This window comes from Petaurus breviceps, unplaced genomic scaffold, assembly GCF_028583685.1.
Source record: "Petaurus breviceps papuanus isolate PSGF00001 unplaced genomic scaffold, PetGlider_PUasm1.0 90842, whole genome shotgun sequence".
NCBI classification, from domain to species: Eukaryota; Metazoa; Chordata; class Mammalia; order Diprotodontia; family Petauridae; genus Petaurus; species Petaurus breviceps.
Window position 1 is genome coordinate 14,126,406 of NW_027187358.1, and position 21,649 is coordinate 14,148,054.

At 37.1% G+C, this 21,649-nt stretch overlaps 1 protein-coding gene across 17 annotated transcripts in view; it reads right to left on the reverse strand.

The window, feature by feature from the left end:
* Positions 1-21,649, reverse strand: part of NRXN1 (neurexin 1) — a 1,464,789-nt gene that overhangs the window by 42,448 nt on the left and 1,400,692 nt on the right. The window lies entirely within an intron of this gene.

Consider the following 21,649-nt stretch of genomic DNA (forward strand, 5'->3'; position numbering starts at 1 on the left):
GCATATGAACAATGAAATCTTAGTGACAGACACTTTTGTGATATACAAGATATGAAAAATGGTGGAAGCTCATTAAGACATACTATCTTTTTTTTTTTAATAGATAAGTTATGCACAGATGCTCAGAAAAGGTTAGTGAATGGCTGGGAAAAAATAGAGCAAGTGGAATTTATTGTAGCCCTAGGGCACGACAACACATGCACGGGTGGGTTTTCTGCAGTATCTGTGTCTGCATGTCTGTAAGAAGCAATAATAACCTCTTACCCAGAGTTCTTTCACTTGAACTTTGAGAAAGCTTGAAGACAGTTAAGTGCCTTCATGAGGAAATACAGACTAGCATGAGATCCCCTGTGTTTTGCAGTAGTACAAAAGGAAGAAAACAAGGTATATCAAAAAGTATTTTCTTCACAAGAATTAAGATTCTACATTCAAATCTTAGCTTTTTGGGACTTAGTGTTGTGTCAGTATTTTCTTTTTGATTATTAAGTCTTCATAATAAATGAAAGTTTGGGGGAAAATACATTTTACAGCTGATAAAGTAATAAGAAGTGGCAGTTTCCTTTTAGTGTTTTAGTTTTCACTGCATTTACAACAAAAAGATAGTTACTTAGTCAGACCATTCTACACCCACAACTCCCTTGCCCCCTTCTTGTTCTGCTGCTCATGCCTGATAATCCTCAATACTGGGTCACTCCTAGTATCCATGTTCTCTTCTCTAACTCCCTAGTAGTGAAAGGCTACAAAAGAAAATCAAGAAATTGCTATAAATTGATAGTTAATTTCACCTGAGACTTTACCATGATGCAGCAATCTTTTCTGATTGATTCCTATCATACTTTGTACAGAGACTCTTTCCAAATCTTCTCCTCAAACTCTAACTATATTCTACACCCCATGTTTCGGCAGATGTATGACCTTGGCTACTTTCCTAAAATCAAGGCCACCTGTGGTGAGATCACTCAATTCCTCATCTACATATCTCAAAATATCTCTATAAATTTACTCCTTTGCTACGTTTTTAGAAAATAATGTGACTTGTGACTTCTCCACGCTCAATTTAACTTCTCCTCTTTGATCCTATTCTCTCTCTCTGTCTCTGTCTTCTTCTCTGTTTCCCTCACCTCTCTCTCAATCTCTCTCTCTCTCTGTCTCTCTCTCTCTCTCTCTGTCTCTCTCTCTGTCTCTCTTTCTCCCCCTCCCTCCTTCCCTTCTGATTCTCCTCTTCCTCTCCATTCCTCTCATTCACTCCCTCTTTTATTTTCATTTTTAATATCTTCTCATCTATATGCTCCACTGTCTACAAACATGTTCAGGTTTCACTTCTGCCCCATCCCTACCAAACCTGCTTCAAATTCTTCAATCCCATCAAACCATCACAGTATATCCTTGGCCTCTTCCTTTCAATGTTAAGTTCCTAGAAGATGTAGTCTATACTTTTGGGGGGGGGGCAGGATCCTCTTATATCCTCATCACTATGATAAGTGAATCTTTTGCTTTCCTACCAGTTACAAATCACTTCCTGCAGTCTCCTCATGATGGTAACAATTCCCAACAATCTTCACCCCACTATAAACTTAAACCTCACTCCTGGCCCTCCCTGATACAGGTTCCTTATTTTGCCAGGATCCAGCCTTCTGCACTACTTCCTGTAGTGTCCTCACCCAAACTCTGTGTGGAAGCTATCCCCTCAGTTTCCAGCATTATTTTATATGTAGTCCTCCCCGCAATAGAATGATTCACTTTAGGGCGGGGACTGTCTTCATTTTGTATATTAAACGTCTATCTATCTGTCTGTCATTACCTGTTCACTCATTAACTGCTTGACTGACTGTCATTGGCAATGACCCAGATACTACTGAAACTTGTCTCTCAAAGATCACTAATGATTTCATCTTAATTTCCCCAAGACTTTTTTTTCCAGTCCTCATTTCCTTTGACCTTTCTTCAGCACTACATATTGTTAATCACCTATTTCTTACCTTCTTCCCTTGCCTTCTAAGACACTCTTTTCTCCTGGTTCTTCTTCTTCTACCTCTCTTACTATATCTCTCAATCTCACATCATCCTCTCATCCCCTAGAGTGTCTCCAAAACTTAATCCTGGGCCATCATTTCTCTCTATATTTTCTAAGTGTTTAGCACAGTACCTGACACACAGTTATATGTAAATGTGTATTCCCTTCTCCTGGTGATCTCATTAACTTCCATATGCAAAGGAATCCCAAATCTATATGTGCGGCTCTAACTTTTTTCGCTATGTTGAATTTTCATTTGATTGTTGACATGTCTAGCAGGATGTCCTGAAGGCACCTCAAACTTATCACATGCAAAGCTTACCATCTTCTCCTCTAAATCTGTCCCTTCTCCCAAATTCCTTATTGATCTGAATGGCACCAACATCTCTCAAATCACTCAGACTCGAATACTCGAAATTCTTTAAATCTTCCCTCTTCCTTGACCTCCCCTTCCAATGAGTTCTGAGGTACTGTCTCACCCCCATACCAGCTCTCTCATTCACACCCTCTTCTCTATTTACACCAGCCAACACCCTAATTCAGGTCCACAGGATGTGGAGAACCGGCATGGCAGCGGAAAGAGTGCTAGATTTGGGCTCAGAGGACCTGGGTTCAAATTCTGGCTCTGTAGTCACCCATATGACTAATCATTTTACATCTCTAGGTACCAGTTCCTTCATGTAACTTCCAAAATAGTCTTCTTAATATTTACTCCCCTTTTCAAAACCCTTCCTTGGGTCTCTAATGCCTATAGGATAAAACACAAACTCCTTAGGCTGGCATTTAAGCCCTCTACAACCTAGCTCCAACCTGACTTTGTAGGCTGATAATACATTATTCCCTCTACTCTAGGTACCAGCCATACTAGATTCTTGTTGTCCAAATGTGATGTACTATCTGCTATCTTTGCGTGTTCTGATAATCTTCTTCATAAATACTGACTGAAATGAATTGAATATAAAAGCAGAGAGGTCCATATAATCTAGTTGATCAGTCACATCACTAATCCATTTATAATCTAAGGCTGATTTTTCCTCCATTTTTACACTTACAGGAAACACAAAACTCTGCCTGGCTATTGTATACAAATAGTGAGTTTTAATGTAGAATGGTTAAGGAAAAAAGTATTCTGAGGCACATGAGGAAAAGAAGCTCATTATTTCTGCTGGAAATTAAGGAGATTATGTATATTTAGACATTAATAGCAAGTACAAAATGGATTTTAAATACTCAATTTAAAGTACTGAATCAAACTAGACTTGGTCCTAGTTCCAAGAGAAAAGAACAATGTGATGCAGGATTCTTTTCTTCATTAAAGAAGTACTAAATATATTTACAAATCATAGTAGGAATAAATAGGTTACAAAAACGGGGAGGGATGAGCCAAGGAGATAAAACTAGGAATGGGAAACTTCAAAATGCAAAGAGACTTTAAAAGATGAATTAAGAACTAGTTCAAATGAAAATGAAGAAGTATTGATCCATAATCTAAATATAAATAACGGCAAAGGCTTGCATTAGGGTGCTAGTCTGGGAGTATTCCATAAGGCTTAGCACTTAATCATGTTAAGTCTTTGTAGAAGAATTTCTTTCTTCTACTGCTTTTATTTGGAAAGAAAAAGTTCAAAACAGTCAGTTTTTTTGAAAGGAGCTACAGTTATTAATGCCTATGATAAATGCTAGCAATTTGCATGAATGTCAGGTCAGGATTCTTTGATTAAACAAGGATTTAAAAGGCAAGGGAACAAATGTCCTTTTGGCCCAGAAAGTTCAGTTGGATAACAGGAAAACTGATATGATAATAACAAGTGATTCAATTAGGCTGCCTTCTAGGTCATTTGTTCCAGTTCCCCTTACAAAAAGTAATCTGTTTTTCAAGAGCTAGCTTTTTTATTGGCAAAGTTACTTTGATTATAAACAACAGGTGTGTGTGTGTGTGTGTGTGTGTGTGTGTGTGTGTGTGTGTGTGTGTGTGTAAATAGTAGGTTATAATTTGTCTTTTTTCTACTCAGGTAAGTTGATGCTTAGTTAAAACAAATACATATAGTAAGAAATAATTTGTGAGAAAAAAGCTGATAATTAAAATATATATGTATATACATATATATATATATATATATATATATATATATAGTACCATATTAACACCAAATTACATTTATCTATTTGTATTGAGTTGCTAGACATAAATAATCATAGCTCTAAACCTGGAAGGAACCTAAAATTGTAGATGTGAAAATTGACATGTAGATTAGTCTCAGTAATTTGCAAGTCCATTTATACATTTATACCATGGTAGAGGAAAAGCATAGAGTAGTGAATAGAGGGCTGACCTTGCAATCAGGAAGACCAGGGTTCAAGTCCTGCCTCTGAGACATACTAGCTGCGTGACACCTGGACTATCATTTAACTTCTTAGTGGGCTAGTTAACTCAATAAATCACTAAATTACATGCAATTGGTTGATCTGCCAATAGTCACTGGTCTGGACTAAAGATAAATAGTAGGTGTATTGGGACACTGGCCATCTGCTTCTCTACTGTGCATCAGAACAGTCATAATTGCAAGTTGTTCACTTTCATATTAACTTGTAGATAAAAAAAATCCTTGAATTGGATTGTAAACATAGACAGATCTGGGTTCTAATCCTAGCTCCTCCAACTCACTTAGCTATATGACATTGACCAAGTCATTAAACATCTCTCAATCTTAGTGTCTTTATTTGTAAAATAATGGCCTAGGAAGACTCTTTTGCCCTAAAATAATGATCCTATGGATCTTGTCCAGCTATAATATTCTATTAAATTGCAGTAATAGAGGAGCTATAAATATAAAAGCTACTGATCTGAAGACAATTTTTGTTTATGAAGATCTATTCTCTGTTTCAGGGCCATGTAAGTTAATGTTTTTCAAACTACTGCCCTCAACATTTAACAACCTAATGGAACAATTCCTAAGCAAGTGAAAAGTATTCAGAGTAAGTACCTTCCACAGAACAGGATAAATGAAGTCAAGAAACAGTACCTCCTTTAGTACTTCTGTCATTTAAAAAATTATCACACAAAGACTTCATTCGAAGGATAGTTCCTATATGTATGTATGTCTGTATTTTAAATCAGTCTTTTCAGAAGTATGATCTGATCTGCTAGTTTAAAATGTAAGTCACACAAAAATAGGATGTATTTTTAAAAGTCATTATCATAGCTATTTTCTGCTATTTTTAATTGCTCTGTGTTTATATTAAGATATATTGAGTAGTATCTTCCATAAGTAAGAATGCTATTCATTTTACAAGAATATATAATACTGAAAAGTAAAAAAAATATACCAGTGAAAAGTACAAGCGTATGCTCACTGCAGATCAACACAATAATTCACAAGTTAAAATACTTCTAGGAGAATCAGCTGAGATCATGAAACACCCAGGACTAAAGTGATTTTATTAGTTGCCACACCTAGACTTTTTCAACATCTGGTGCTTCTCTAATAATATTTGATTTTATTTTAGTAGGACAAAGGAGTGACCATGAATGGTGGAGAGAAATAATTGGGTGGAGAAGAAAATGTATTTATTAAAAAAATCTATAAGTTCACCATATAAGAAAACTCAAGGTTTTTCATCTCTACATGCCTACATTTAAGACTATCCTTACGTTAGTCCTTTAAGGTCTGAAGTGGCAAAGCCAATAATTTCAAAATATGCTCATTTTGCATCATGTCTTCATTAAAAAAAACAAATTTAATTAGTCCCTATGTTGTTTTTCTTCAATAGTATTGCATCACTTTTTGAATAAATTAAAGAACCCATAACTAGAGTCGAATACCCATTAGTTCACTCTTTGCTATAAAATAACTTCTATTAATTAAAAACAATGATTATTAAAGCTCTTATTTCTTACTACTCTAGCTAAACCATGTGTAATAAACGAAGTCATTTTTTCACTTCTAATAGGTGATAATGACTTTGAGGACTGAAATCTGATTCTTTTTGAGGGCAATTGGGATTAAGTGACTTGCCCAAGGTCACGTGGCTAGTTTTTGTGTTAAGTATCTGAGGCTGGATTTAAACTCAGGTCCTCCTGACTCCAGGGCTGGTGCTCCATTCACTGTGCCACCTAGCTGCCCCGAAATCTGATTATTTCTGCAAAAAAAAAATTAAAATAATCTAGTTACACATTAGGGACATAGGGATATAGTCAGTGCAAAGAGTAAGGGTAGCAGGGCCTAATCCCTGCTGCAAGGGAGGCTGAGACTTGTAGATCCCTTAGGGAGATCTGAGATATAAAAGGATGAAAGTCAATGCCACTGATATATAAGTCCATAGGAGTAGAGAATCACCAGCCTGGTCAAGGGGGGCAAAATTAGGCCATGAAAGTGTAAAAGGCTACTGCTCTTCAAGCCTGGGAGGGACAGGAAGACCCAGTCTCAAAATAGATGAGAGAGAGACAGAGATAAACAGAGACAGATACAGATAAAGACTAACGGAAAGAAAAAAATGAAAGAATGAAGGAAGGGATGGAGGAAGGGAGGGACACAGAGAAAAAGAGACAAATATAGAGAGATACCGATACACAGAAAGATACAGAAAGACAGAGAGGGAGAGATAAAACAGAGAAAGAAAGAAAAGAAAGGAAAGAGAGAAAAAGAGAAAAAGGAGGAAGGAAAGAAAGGAAAAAGAAGAAATGAGGGAGAGAGGAGAGGAGAGGATAACAGAAGGAAAGAAGGAAGGAAGATTTGAGTTTCGGGCCTGGCATCAACATTACTAGGTATGTTACACTGGGCAACTCTTTGAACCTCAATTTCCCCAGCAATAAAATGAGGTAATAATACTTATACTACCATAGTCACAGCTTAAGAGCTAGAAGTTATATTAGAGATCATCTAGTTTAAACCTCTAATTTTTCATATATGAAAACTGATGACCAGAGAGATGAAGTAAATTGTTCAATTTCTTGAGTAATTGACTTGGGATTCATAGCCAAGCACTCTTTTTATATTTTTTAAATTAAGTTAATTTTAATAAAAAATACATTTTTCTCTCCCTCCCAAAACTAGATACAAAATTCTAACAAATATGTATGGTCAAGCCAAGCTAATTCCTGTATTGATCATGTCAACAATATATGCTTTGATAACAAATCAAATATTCTTTCCCTCATATCACACTTTACTTCTCCACTACCTACTTCTCAAGATGGTGTGGGGACAGCTATTTGTAAACCTTAAAAATTATGGAGCATTGCATTATTATGATTGTAAATCCAATCAACTGAACCTCTCCATTGATTTCCTTCTTCCTTTATGCCCATTGGTTTAGGATCCTACTCCTACACTCATCTAGCAACCTTCACTGTGCTTTTCTGACCAATGACATACACCTTATCCCTTCTCCTCTAGAAATATATGAACTGTAATCCTATAAAATATTCATTAGTGTTAAGGTAAAGTGGCCAAGGGCTAGAGGATTATTCCAGGAAGTGGAAGAGCAAGTACTTTATCTAGATTTGCTTACAACATTTTGAAGATAACTCATTAAAGTTATTAAATATCTTATTAATAACTTATAAGTAGCTTATGAAATGTGTTTCTTACTAAATAATTTATTAAATATGTCTAGGCCTTAGATTCTCCCTCCTTCCTACTATGGGATCATAAGATCATGGATTTGGAATCAAAAAGGGCCTTGGAAGATATAAAGTCAATCCCCATAATTTTATAAATAATGAACCTGAGCCATAGAGAGGTTGAGTAGTTGCCCAAAGTCATTCAAGTAGAGTCTGAGGCAGCCTTCAGATTCAAGTCTTCTGGATCCCAAGTCCAGTATTTCTATCCACTATACCACCTGGATGCCTAGGTTGGTGTCATCTGTTCCTGGTAAATATATTTACAATGCCACCTATTAACAAATGTAACTGAGTATAGTACAAACCAAGGATCAAAGCAGAAAAGACAACATGATGTAGATCACTGAATGCAAGACCAGAAAACCTGAGTTCAAGTCCCAGCTCTGCCACTTGCTGGCTTGGGACCTTGGCCAAGGCACTTACTTCCCTCTAGGCCTCAGTTTCCTCAACTATAAAATTAGAAAGTTGGATTATATTGTCTCTAAGTTGCCTTACAGATCTAATAGTCAATAAGTCTATGGACTAATAATGGAAAAGAAATGTGGGAGTCTGTTAGGTGTGTTATGCTTTGCAAGTCACTTAATCAGTACCTACCTCAGTGTCCTCATCTGTAAAATGGGGATGGTGATAATAATGGCATCTAACTCTCAGGGTTGTTGTAAGGATCAAATGAGATCATATTTGTAATGTGTTTTGCAAACCTTAAAGTGCTATATAAATGCTAGCTATTAAGCCTTTGGAGGGAGGAGTACTGACAGTGAGAAGAGAAGAAGGAAAACCAGTAACAGGAATGGAAAAAGAATATTAGCAGCATCTCTTGATAAGAGTCAGGACATCATGTATTGGTGTGGCTGAGAGACATGAGTAGCTCTATAAATGTGAAAATTCTATCTATGTTCAGGCTAGTCTTATGTTGCTGCAGTAGGCGGTCTGTGGAAGCAATTACTTTTTGGTGGTGGTGTTCTGTTGTTTTTGTTGGAGGGGGGTTGGTTTCCCAGTTTGCAGCCTAATCCCTTTATCTCTGTAACACTTGTTTCAAAGTTGATATTCTGTCCTTAAGTTTTCGATCCATTTCAACATGTACAGTGCAATGATATTCTTGCTAAGCTCCCTCTGAATACTTTCAGAGATTCAGAAGGATCTCACTAACATGAATAGCTGCCCATTCCATTTTTTGGACAGGCCTAAAGGTTAGAAAGCTGCCCTCTGCCCTGGGAAACCTGTTTGTCTAGCTAAACATCTCCAATCTTCTCATATCAAGTGATTTCAAGTTCACACACTACTGTGGTCATTCTCCTCTGAATGGTCCCATTTATCAGCGTCCCTCTTAAAATGTGGTATCCAGTACTGAACACAATCCTCCAGACAGGGGTTAGCAATTGCCGGGCATGTGGTGGAAATTATTTATCTTCCTCGATCTGGACTCTATTCTATTGATGGAGCCTAAAATCACATTAGCTTCTTTTAAAGCCACATCACATTATTAGTTCCTATTGAGCTTGGGATCAACAGATGCCATGTGAACAGCTATTAAGTCATAGTTTTTCTCAATTCCTCTAAGACAGCTCAAATGGCACCTTCTGTAGGTTTTCCCTACCCTCCCAGGCCCCACCCCGGCTGTTAATCCCTGCTCCTCTCAGATTACCTTGCCTCTATTATGTACATGTCTTGTATATATCTAGTGATTTCCATTTTGCCTCCCTGATTAAACCTAAGCTCCTTAGGAGAAGGGATAATGGCTTTTGACTTTTTTTGTATCCCCAGTATGAGCTCAGTGCCTGACTTATCTAAGTGCTCAATAAATGCTTGTTGATTGTCCTCTGACTTGGACTAGTACAGTTGAACTTTTCTGAATCAAATTCTGAATACTACCTTTATCCATGTTAACCATAATTTTGTGAGTTTGGGCCCATTGTTTTAACCTGCTGAGATCAACTTGCCTCCCTGTTCTGTAATTCATTGTATGTATAGTCACCTTAACAAAAATAGGAATTCTGATCAGATATATTTAGGTACCTGTTTCTCAGTGTTATATACAACTTTTCCCATCTGCCTGTTGGGACACAAGATCTAACAAAAACCAGTTCTCTAATGCATCCTTTATCTTAGCCACAACTGAATATCTAAGAATTGCTTTTTTAATGTAGTTCCCCTTTAAGAAGAAAGGCGGGGGGGGGGGGGGGGGGGGGGGGGGGGGGGGAGGGGGGGAGAAATGCAATAAAAGAACTCAGCCCAATAGATGTCCTTGTAGAAATCATCAGGATATGAAAAATCAGGAGGTGGTTCAAGTGGGAAAAAAAATCAAATTTCATTTTGAAGGTTGAATTAACGGAGCAATTTTCTAGCCAACACTGTGTAATTTAAATTTAATTTACTGTGTTTGGAGCTGCCTCTCTATGACTGGTCGTTGAGACAGTTGCAGAAACTCAAATATGTCACATTAATCAATTCTATTCTTCAGTTTGTATTTCCCCTGGTGTTTATAACCTTTTCAGAAAAGAGACAACCTGCTGAAAGAGACAGACTAGTGATCAAGCAAGGGTATTAGCTTTAGATAAGAGTCCATTTGGACAAGTGTCTCTAACAGCATATTTAACCTCTCTCAGGTCAAAGTGGTACCTTGATCATCCCTGGCTGAGAACAGTCGGCACACAGGTACTCAATGTCTATTCTGATTCTAAATCTGTTCTTTCAGTGATATTTAGGACTTCACACCTTAAGGGATGGGGAGAAGTTGGAGAAGATTTAGATAACAGAAATGCCTCCAGCATGGGGAGATTGAGTTTTAAGAAAATGCTATAGGCACTGAATATCTTACCCCACAAGGATATGACATTTTGGTGAATGGCAATCAACTGTTAAGCTTTATCAGGGGTATTGTAAGAGGGAATGGGCTCAAAACAACAAACAGTGGTCAGGATGACCATCCCCAGCACTTAATACATCCTAGCATGGTGGGGGAAGTGCCAGATTTAGGGTCAGAAGACATGGGTTTGGTTCCTGCTTTTATCATTTATCATCTGTGTGACTTCTGGCAAGCCACTTTAGACCTTAGGTTTCTCACCTCTAATATGACCAGATTAGACTTCTTCCACTCTATGATCCTATGAAATATTTTATTTATTAAAGTTAACTTCCAGACTAGAATGATGGTTACTTCAGTGGGTGAAAAACCAGAGATCACTGGGTAACAGATTTAAAAGTAGAAGGAACCTTAGAAGTCATCAAGCCCAACCCCCTCACTTTATAGAAAAGGAAACTGAGGCACTAAAGCTTGTGACTTGCAGTTTCTGGTACATAGTAGGTGCATAATAAATGCTAGCTAATTAACTGATTCTCCAGGTCACATAGCTTGTAGGTGTCTGAGGCCAGGTATACAAACCTATCTGGGTTGCATTTTCTGCCTCAGAGGAAGGATCCTTTCCCACCCTCTGACTTTTGAAGTCCACTATAAGTTTTAAACATTTAAATATTTCAATGCAGGAGTTTGCCATTCCTTTAAATAAAAAAATTATAATTATTATAATCAGCATATTGCTATTTTGTAAGGTGAAGAAACTATTATATGTGAAAAGGGGATAAAGAAATCAAAGTACACACTATTCTTCTATTTCAACCAATAGCAACATTCTAAAACTTTATTATGTATTTCTTTTACTTCCCAGCTTTAAGTAGCCCTGAAGAAAATAAGTCAATGCAAACTCAAATAAAAGTAGAAGCAACAAAATCTACAAAAAAACAATCCTACTTGGTAAGGAAATGAAGAAATTCCCAAGTTATCACGGGAAGGCAATTGAGAATGTAATGCCTACAAATGAAACACTAACTTACTCTCAATCCTTAATTGAAAAAGAGAAATTTTGCTTCCAATCAGTCATATCATATCCTGCTGGTATAAGGTGAATGTTTCTTTTTTTGTTAGAATTGTTTTTACACAATAACAAAACAACACATTGAAAAATTAATCTATCAAGCCAGTCGTTTCTGCTTATGTGACACTATTTGCACTGTCACTTGATGAATTTATTTTTCTTACTGAAATAAGTAAAGCAACTTGGTGGTTGTAGCTTAACCGGTGACATAGGTAAACAACTGGTAGACATTTGGTTCTGTCTGATACTTTGTTCTGTATGAAACTGCCCTGGGAGACAGAGTTTCCTGTCTGGTTTCCATGAGATATTCTCATAGTGTCCCCAAAAGACTCATTACTGGTTGAGCTGCCCTGGGGAAATCATGCAGGCCTCTGAATAAGCTTCAGAGATTCTTGGAACAACTTCTGGGCCACTGTGCCTCTGACCTAACAAGGAGAGGATTTTGCAGAAACATATTTATTCCCTCACCTACAAACAAGTGGGGCAAAGAAAATCAAGATAACTATGGTATTTATTCCTGATAACAATAAAACCAATAAATTTTGTTTAAAAAAAGTTTATTAACTAAATTACCTGATCAATTCACACAATCTGGTGACTTCTCACTTATAGATACTAATTTAGCTTCACATTACCCCATACCAGACTTTCTCAACTTATTTGTTGTCTTTCTCCAGTCCAAGAATTAGAGGCCGCACATACAATAAAAGAGTCTAATGTTTAAAGATGAAGAACAGGAGAGGTCTATGAAGTATAGGTCACCAGCAAAAGAATATCAGTACTGACAATGACCAACAATCTATAAACTCTCATTGAGCAAATGTGCAAGGCACTGAGCTGTGGAGGGCATGGAAAGTAAACTAAATACACCTACTCCCAAGGAGTCTATACAGTTTTACTATAAGGAATTCTGAACAAATGAATCAGTAAAGAAAACAATCCTGTTCATATCAGGTCACTTTTCCTTGAACTTAAAAAGTCTCTCCCTATCAGAGGTGGTACAGTGGACTGAGTGCTGAACTTGGAGTCCAGAAGACCTGATTTCAAACCCTGCCTCAGATACTTACTGGCTATGTGACCCTGGGCAAGTCACTTAACTTCTTAGCCTCAATTTCCTCATATATGAAATGGGGATAATCATAGGAACTACTTCACAGACTTGTCAGGACTAAATGAGGTTACATATATAGATATAGTAGTTTTTTGTATGTGTGTATATATGTCCATATATACATATATATTACTATGCAAACCTTCCTATAGAAATACTAACCATTATTAGTTATTTTTATGCTTAATATCTTATTTACCCAGTATAACATCCCTGTGTGGAAGGCAGGAATGGGTGGCACTGTCCTGGGGCTTGGGGCCAAGTCTTGGCCAGTACTAACTAAATACCTATTTGTTATTTGATGTGCATATGTGAACATGAGCATTCATGAATATTTAGGACAAATCTTAAGTGTCCCTGAAAAACTGCCAGCCTTCACATTCCTCTAATGTCCTCTCCCAGTTGATGCCTTGGGCTATTACAAAAAGTGACTGTAAATCAGCTGTCTGTTTGGAACACAGACAGACAAGAAAGCCATTCCATTTTCTTCAGCCTTCTCTTGCCTGTTTAAAATGTATGCGACTGGCTCCAGTACAGTAGAAGTGACTTAACAGAGAAAAGCTCCATGGAGGTTAAGAGGTAGCAGGAGTTTACTGCTTCTGACATATGGTTTCATTTACATTAGAAACTATTTGTTCTAAAGGGCACAATTTCAATACATGGAGAACAGGATACGGAGGAAGATTCTGAATGAAGCTGTGCTAGAAAAGGAGGAAGAAATGACTTATTCTTTTACACACACATACACACAGAAAACAGACTAAGGGAAACTTCAGTTTAAAAGAAAATTTTTACCATGACTTTCTTTTTCTTAGAATATAAGACAATCCAGGGAGTTTGGCAGCAGCTCCAAATGGTAAATTAATTTTTACACTGCTGTCTAGAAACTATCATTAGATTAGGTGCCAAGTTGTAATTCTTCTCACCATTTCCCCCTCACTCTCCAGTACTTAATACAATGCTTTTCACAATAGAGGTCTTTCATAAATAGTTAAATGAATGAGTGGTATACTCTCTGTTGTTCAATATTTTCTCACTATTAATCATAAAAATCACAAGAAGCTTAAAAATAGTAGATGCTATACTTTATCCTTCCCCCCATCCCCACTCCCAAAGAAACAGGAAGGATAATAGCTGTTTTTAGTTTCCTAAGGAGGCACTGGAGTTTTGCAAAGGTGGGAGGCCCACATGTGAAATCACATATTTACTTTCAAACTTTTTTTGATGCATTGATCAGTTTCACTTATTTTTTTCCGTCATTTTTTTCCTTTTTCTTTAAAAATGTTATTTGTTATAGGAATGGATCTGTGAGAGGTGGATAGGCAAGATATCGGAATAAGTTCTGGTGATATAAAAATATCAATAAAAGATTTTTTAAAAAGATATTGGAGTAATTTATAATTCTGTATTCTAACAAAATAGAACTTGGGAATATTGTTATAAATACAGCTCAAGTAGTACATGGATGGAGGGATACAGGGAAAATATGAAACATGAAACAGGGTGATAAAAGGTAGGGATCCCTTTCCCATCTAGGAATCTGTTAAACTTGTCATTTCTGTAAATTTTCAAATTTTTCGATGTCGATCATTACTTAAACTTATAGCAAAACTATAATTGGTGTCCATCTCCAATATATGAAACACTGGTTATATAATTATGACCAAAAAGATTACTCAAAAGACTCATTGAGTCTATTAGTAAGTTATAAATTGTCCAAATAATTAATGTTTGCAAAGGACAAAATTATTATTGTCCTCTAATTCAAAGCTAGGCACCTATCAAATTCAGAGAATTTTTAGAGGTAGAGAAAACTTATAATTCATTTAAATAAGTATTTTTATTTTAGCAGATGAGTTAATTGAGACCTAGAAAGCTAAAAAATAGCAGTTTGGGGATAAAACACTTCCAGAACTTCAAAGTTGTTCTGACACACCATTTTGTCTCTCATCTCAGCTTATTTTTAACTATTCTACTAAAACTCACATCTATCCATCCATCGATCCATACAAACACAGAGATGCACACAAATACATGCATGTGTGGGTGTGTGCATATTTATATCTATATATGTGTATGTGATACATAATACATACATATACATATATCACCAATATGTAAACTACTGAAATAAATGAGGTTAAGTTGTAGGGTGGGGAAGAATTACTTTAACAGAAATTCAATTTAAGTCAAAATTCAAAATGACAACAACAAAGCCTTCTAATTTTATAAAACTATAAACCCAAAGATTGTCATAGCCAAAGCTTTATCTAATCACTAAGGGACACAGTCAATTCAGAAAGCTCCTGTTTACTTTAAAAATAATATTGCCAAGAGATGTTCCTAAGATGATTTTCAAAACCTCCTTTCTTGTAGATTGTACACTGTATCTCTGCACAAGAGTTCAGTACTCATCTCCTGAGGGCAGAGATAATCTGTATTTATTGCATTTTTTCCATATTTCTTTTTCCATGTCCTGGAACTTTGCAGGGCATGATGGGTAAGGTATCAACTGAATAAACTCTGTTTCTCTCTCCTCATTATGTCATTGATGAAATTCATACAATTTTCAGTGCGTATGTGTGTGTGAGTGTGTGTGTCTCATTAACTACTGTTTCCACAATGTAAGGGCTAATGAGACATTTAACTTTGCCCCTGCTCATACAGCTATCATTTATGGTTTGGGTAAATTATCTTATTACTTCTCCCAAATGACGAAACAGGAGTGATCATTTATTCTTGGGATTGGTATCTTCTAGAAGTTCACTGGAGAATCACTGTATTCTCCTTTACAAAACAATGTGAGGCTGGCAGAAGGATTCAGATTCTTCATGATAAGAACTCTCTAAGAGTGCCGACTTTGAAGTGAGAAGTCCTGGATGGGAATTCTAATTCTATCACTTACTACTTGAGTGGTCTTGGACAGGCCTGGGGAACCTGTGGCCTTGGGGCCACATGAGGACCTAGAGGGCCACATGTGGCCTTGAGGCCAAAGATTCAGCACCCCTGGTCTTGAATCTCTAAGCCAGTGTTTAGTCATCAATAAAATAAGGAGGTTGGACTAATTGATTGATGAGGTCCCTTCCACCTCCAAATTGCATAACCAAAAGCATCAGGCTGGCAGAGACATGGGAGAAGTGACTGTCTCTCCTCTCCTTACTCAGCGGAGAGGCCCTGCTGGTTGGTGCACTTAGTTCAGAGAAGTCACTGTGCCTTAGGGAAAAGTGTTAAATTTGGAGTTAGATGTGGGGTTATGTCTCGATTCTGCCACTTGGTACCAGAATCACCTTGGACAAACCAATTTGTCTCCCAAAGTCTCAGTTTGTACATCTGGTAAAATATAGTTAATAACATTTGCCCTGAGTAACCAAGATGACATAAAGTAGTTAAAACTATTTGTAAATTGCAAATGGCTCTGCAAATGTAAAAATTATTTTAGTAGAACTTTTCAGTTAAATTCACTGAGCATCTATTAAGTGCCTGTTATGTTCCTGACACTGTGGTGAGCCAGGAGGATACAAAAAAGAGGTAAAAGATAGTCCCCACCCTCTAGGAATTCATGGTCTTACTAGCATATAGTTCTCCTTAGAGATTCCTACAATAATTTAATCAAGAGGGAATCAGTGTTCAAAGGAAAGAGGACTGCATTTGGAAACAGAGTATTGCCTGTGTTGTTCTGGGAAAGTCACTTAATTTCCCTGGGCCTTAGAACCACCGTCTGTAAAATGAGGGGATTCAATGTCTAGCTCTAACGCTAGATATAAGGGACACCTCTAAGCTCTCTGGTCTAATTCCCTTATTTTAGAGATAATGGAAATAAGGCCCTCATTGGTGAAAGGAACTTAACCCAAGCTTGAACAATGCAAAGGGACAGAGGCCCAAGAAATAGAATAAGACAGCGCCTGATTTATTCTAGGGAAAAGGAGAACTTTGAGTCTGGATGACTGAGAAGATGGCATTGCTTCAATACAAACAGGGAAGTTGGCGAGAAGGAATACACCAACCATGCAAAGAACTTCATCTCTCACCCTCCTACCCAACCTCCCTTCTCAAAAAAGTCTGTTCTTTTACTTTTCCTCTTTCCGCACCCTTTTCTTAGCTATTCAGGGAAGCTGCCTTTCCAGGTAGAGGCAACATGTGTTAGACTTAGTCAGCAAGGCCTTGATTCAGATACTTTGCGATGGTGACTCTGGACAAATTATTTAACTTCCATATGCGTTGTGAAACTCTCTAGGATTTATTTGCTAAAGCTTATGATCTGAGTTGGCGGGGGGAATTCCCTATACTACAAAATCACAAATATGATTTGACTTGTGATATTTAGTAAAAAACCATCATGACCTCACAGATGTGTCACAGAAAGCCCAGGCCCTTCTTTCCACCAGTTCCCATGAAGTTCTTAAAGGATAACAAGCAGGAGAGATAAGATATCAAAGAAATGCTTTGTCCCCACTAAAGTTATCCACAGACTAAAAACATCTGAGAACCACCACCAAGCAGGAATGATTTCAAATAAAAACAACATCCATAAAAACAGACTTTCCATATGTTTGAAGAAGACAAAAATGGTAGAACTGATAATAAAGGAGGCATCCTGATACAGAGTAATAGCAATATGACTTTGCATTTGCTGGGATCATCATATTTAAAGTTATCTTTAGCTAAAGTTTAAAAAAAATCCCTGATCTTTATAAACCCTAAACTCACCTCGCTCAGGCACATGTTTACCACATTTACCCAAATTCTAACAGCTCATTAAAAACCAAAAATAACAGAGGTGAAAGAGGACAGACAATTTTCCCGGAGCACATCTCACAAGTATGAAGCAAATTTTGGTAAAGTGACACTTTTGGTCAAACATTTTTTCTGCCTTTTTGTAATTTCCACTAGTGACAGTGAAATTTACTAACTGGTTTATTTTATTTTTAGTTTATTTATTTATATATTATATATTTATTTTAATTGTTAGCCCAAGCCTCACATCCTCATCTTTAAATGGGGCCTAGATAGCCTTCAAGGCCTCCTTCCAGCTTTGACATTCTATGAGTCTATGCTGCAAAACTTAAAATGACCTGCAATGATCGAGTCCCCATTTTCTTCTTAAGCATCTCCTTTCTTTGCCTCTTCCAGAACAGCAAGTCAGTTAATGCTGCAGCGTGCACTCTCAGAAAATGTCTCAATGCCACATTGAAATACTGTCTGTTATCTAACATCTCCCTAAAACAACAACAACAAGAAGTGGTGTATTGGAAAGAACATTGCATCTGTACGCTCAGGACCCAAGTTTAGCTCTTCCCACTTACAGACAATGATCTTGGATAAGTTAAGTTACTGATGCTTTCTGGGCCTCATTTTGAAAAAGTCATTAACAATATTTACTCCACCTACTTTACAGGATTGCCATGAGGAAAGTGGTTTACAAATCATGATAAATGCACATTTTTGTCATAAAAAATAGAAGAATAGCAGTGACACCTCTTTGGCTTGCTAGGGAAGACTGCCCTTCCAGTCATTTCCCTCTCTAACTCTTCATTCTGGGTTGAATGAAAAGGAGAGACTTTAATGCATTATAATGGAGGGAGAGCTGGCCTCATAGCCAAGAAGACTGGCCTCTGACACATACTAGCTGTGTGGCCTTAAGCAGCCTTTCATCTTTTCAGCAAGTCTCTAAGATTATAAATTACAGGGAAAGTACTATCTGAACGGGTAGAGGAAGTTGCTATATTGTAAGTACCCCACACTGATGAAATCAGAGGTTTGAACCAAACAAACAAAAATATATTATGATGATCAGACATGGGTTCTTATTTTCTTTTCATGAACAAGACATCCAAAGAAATAAAATTCCATGCTGGACCATGGATGTAATTTTAAAATAAATTACAACTGATGTTTGTCTTTATATAACCCTTGATATTTTTCAATCTGATAGGTACGGAGAATACCATGAGCTCTGTGTTCCAGTTTTGACATTCAGTTCTCTTCTGATGGCATGGGAACAAGTAAGAAATCCCCAGATTGAGAATTGTCTTTGCAAATGCTTTGCTGACTTGGAGGGGGAGGGGGTGACTTTGTACTTGTAGCAGCACCTTCACATCTGAGAAAGGCTTTTCTCCTCTAGTGTTCTTCTCCCTTCATTTGGTATCTTGGTGTCTATATGAGAGCTTTAAGCTAACAAAAGTAAATGGATTGGAATGAGAGGACAAGGATCCTGTGCTCTAGTTCTCTTACAATTTCAATTTAACAATTTCTTTATGATATAACCTATGCAAAAAGTGCCAACCTGTTCTGTGACAATTTAGGCAAGCTATCACCTCTTCTGAGGCTTCTGAAGTATTCCCTCCCCTCCATCAATTTTAACTGCTAATATTTCTACCACATTTTCAAAGAAACCAAGTCAATTTCCACCCACGGTCATCAATTTCCACTCACCCTAATTTACAAGGTGGTTCATTATTATTTCATGCTGAAATACTGCCTTGAACATAGTAGGTTTTTGGTAAATATTTCTTGTCTTAATTGGAAATAGCTTGAGCTCAACATATGTGATGTCTGGCTTCTTGGATTTATGACTTTGCTGCCACATTCTCTCGGTATGATTTACTACATATTCATTGCCATGAGAAACATTTGTAGCACTTAACTCCTTTTAAAACTGATTATAGGAGGAGAGGTGAATTGGGGATTCACAGGTGATAAAATTCATAGAAGATAAAACTGAATCAGACTAGTCCATCATGCTCACCTGAGTTAAAAGACTCTCGTGCAAAGAATCAAGTTGAGTTTTGCCTTTCTTCACTGTATACTACATAGCCAGGCCACAAACAAGACCAATCCGTTCTTTTGAGTCCCATGGAGATTATACCACCAGCATACCACAGAAGTCTCTGCCAACAGTTACTCACTCCCCAAATTATTTTTATTCCCTCCATGATCGTTTTCTGTTTCTTTAAGAATCCCATTGACCAAATTACATCATTGGTTTGATAGAACTTTGAAAAAGGCAAATATATTGTAAATTATTATGAAACATCCTCCTCTACAAAGTCCTTCCTGATATCCCATCAGTAATAGACTTCATATTGCCCTGTTTTGTTTTGTACTTATCTAAATGCACTCATCATCTAATAGTAATAATTGCAGTTATTAGTGTATGTGATATTCTTTTACTATAAGTTCATCTTACCTATAATTTTTTTACTCCTCTATCAATGGGCTTAATACACTAGTTAGTCCTTAGTTGATGATTTATAAATGTTTTATTTTAACAAGAATTTGAGTTAAATGCTAAATAACCCTTTCTCCCTAAATGTAAATGGCTGTAGCTATAAAAGTCACATCAATCACTTAATATTATGGTTAAAAGTAACCAAGTTTAAGATCCTCATTTTGCAGATGAGGAAACTGAGGTCCTGAAAGTTCAAGTAAGTTTCCCCCCTGTACACATCAGCGGTCCAGCCAAGGCCAGAATTCAAGTTACTTGATTACCAATCCATTGCCCTTTCCACTATACTACGTTTCCTCAATTATATGATGAGGTGAGGGAGACCATATGAGCAAAAATACTTTTTCCCATTTGTCTTAAATTCCTTATGTAAATGACTTGCCTTTTACATTTTTCATATGTATTATTGACATTTTTAAGGCATTTGAAAGATTGTAGAATATTAAGTATGCCAATGGACACCCCAGGCAGACAGAGCAAAGGAACAAAAGGCTTCTGTAATAAGTTTAACACCCATTTTTACTAATAAGAGCTATACACATTCATGCACTGAGGGAAGAATATATCTAATTTCCTTTTAATTAAAAATAGAAGCTTCATTAGATCGCCTTAGATTTACATCGCCTTGGCAATGTAAACATTTCATTAGCTGGCCTTCTATCGCTAAACCTCATTCATACAGGTGTTTGTGCATTTTATTCAATTAGACCATTGTCTAATAATTGTTTCCACATTACTGGTCACAATATTAATTTATTTGGACAAAGGATTATTTAAATTCAATGGTCAAATCTTGATCTCAAAGAAGAGATGAGGATTCCCTTTGGTAGGGAAGTCTTAAATGCAAAGGCTGGATGGGGCCATTTGTTGGTTAGAATGTAGAGATGATTCTTGTTCAAGTAGTGGTTAAACTAGATATCCTCTGAAGTCTCTTCTCATTCTGAGATTCTGGATTTGTGATTTAATGTATCCTCAGGGAAGGGGACAGGCCTGGGGAGAAGATAGGCCTGGAGTTGGTAAGTGATTCGCCCAAAGTCTCACAGGTAAGAAACAGAGAAAGCATTTGAACCCAGGGCATCCTGATTCCAAATTGAGCGTTCTTTTCACCATACCACATTGCCTTTCAAAAGCTGTAGTTGTTAGCTATCTCCACACAACAACTTCATTAGGCAGACAGTACATATGTGCTCTGCTTTCCCTGCCCAATAGAGATATATCATAATCAGTTTTCTATTGTGGTAACTCTTTTCTGAATACTGGATGACCCCTTTTGTGAGATATTACATGAACTAGGTTCCAGATATCTCAATTTCTAGTTTTCAAAGACTATTCACATAGGAACAAAGTCTTCCTGGGGGCCTACTTAAGCTTGATACACTATGGGAGAGGCAAAAATGATGCAAAAAGTAGGGAAATTGTCCTACAGTCTTTATCTGTATACGTGCTGTATTGGGAGAGGAAAGTTCCAACCTTATGGACGTGGGCCTCTATACAGTCTGGTACAGAGCTGTGCAGATGGGCATAGCCTGAGAACAAGAGAAGATGCCCTCCAGATGAACAAACATTTTGACTTTCTTGGCAAGAGTTTCTGTTAAGCAATAAAAATTCTCCATTCCATCAAGGTAGAAGGAGGCATGACTGAATGGGAGTTGGCCTACCTCTACTTTTCCCTTCAGCTTTGCCAAGGATATATGCTGTTGAATAATTGACTGACAATAAATATATTGCAGAGGTAGCTAGGTGGTTCAGTTGGATAGACTGCTGGGCCTGGAATGAGGAGGACCTGAGTTCAAATACCACCTCA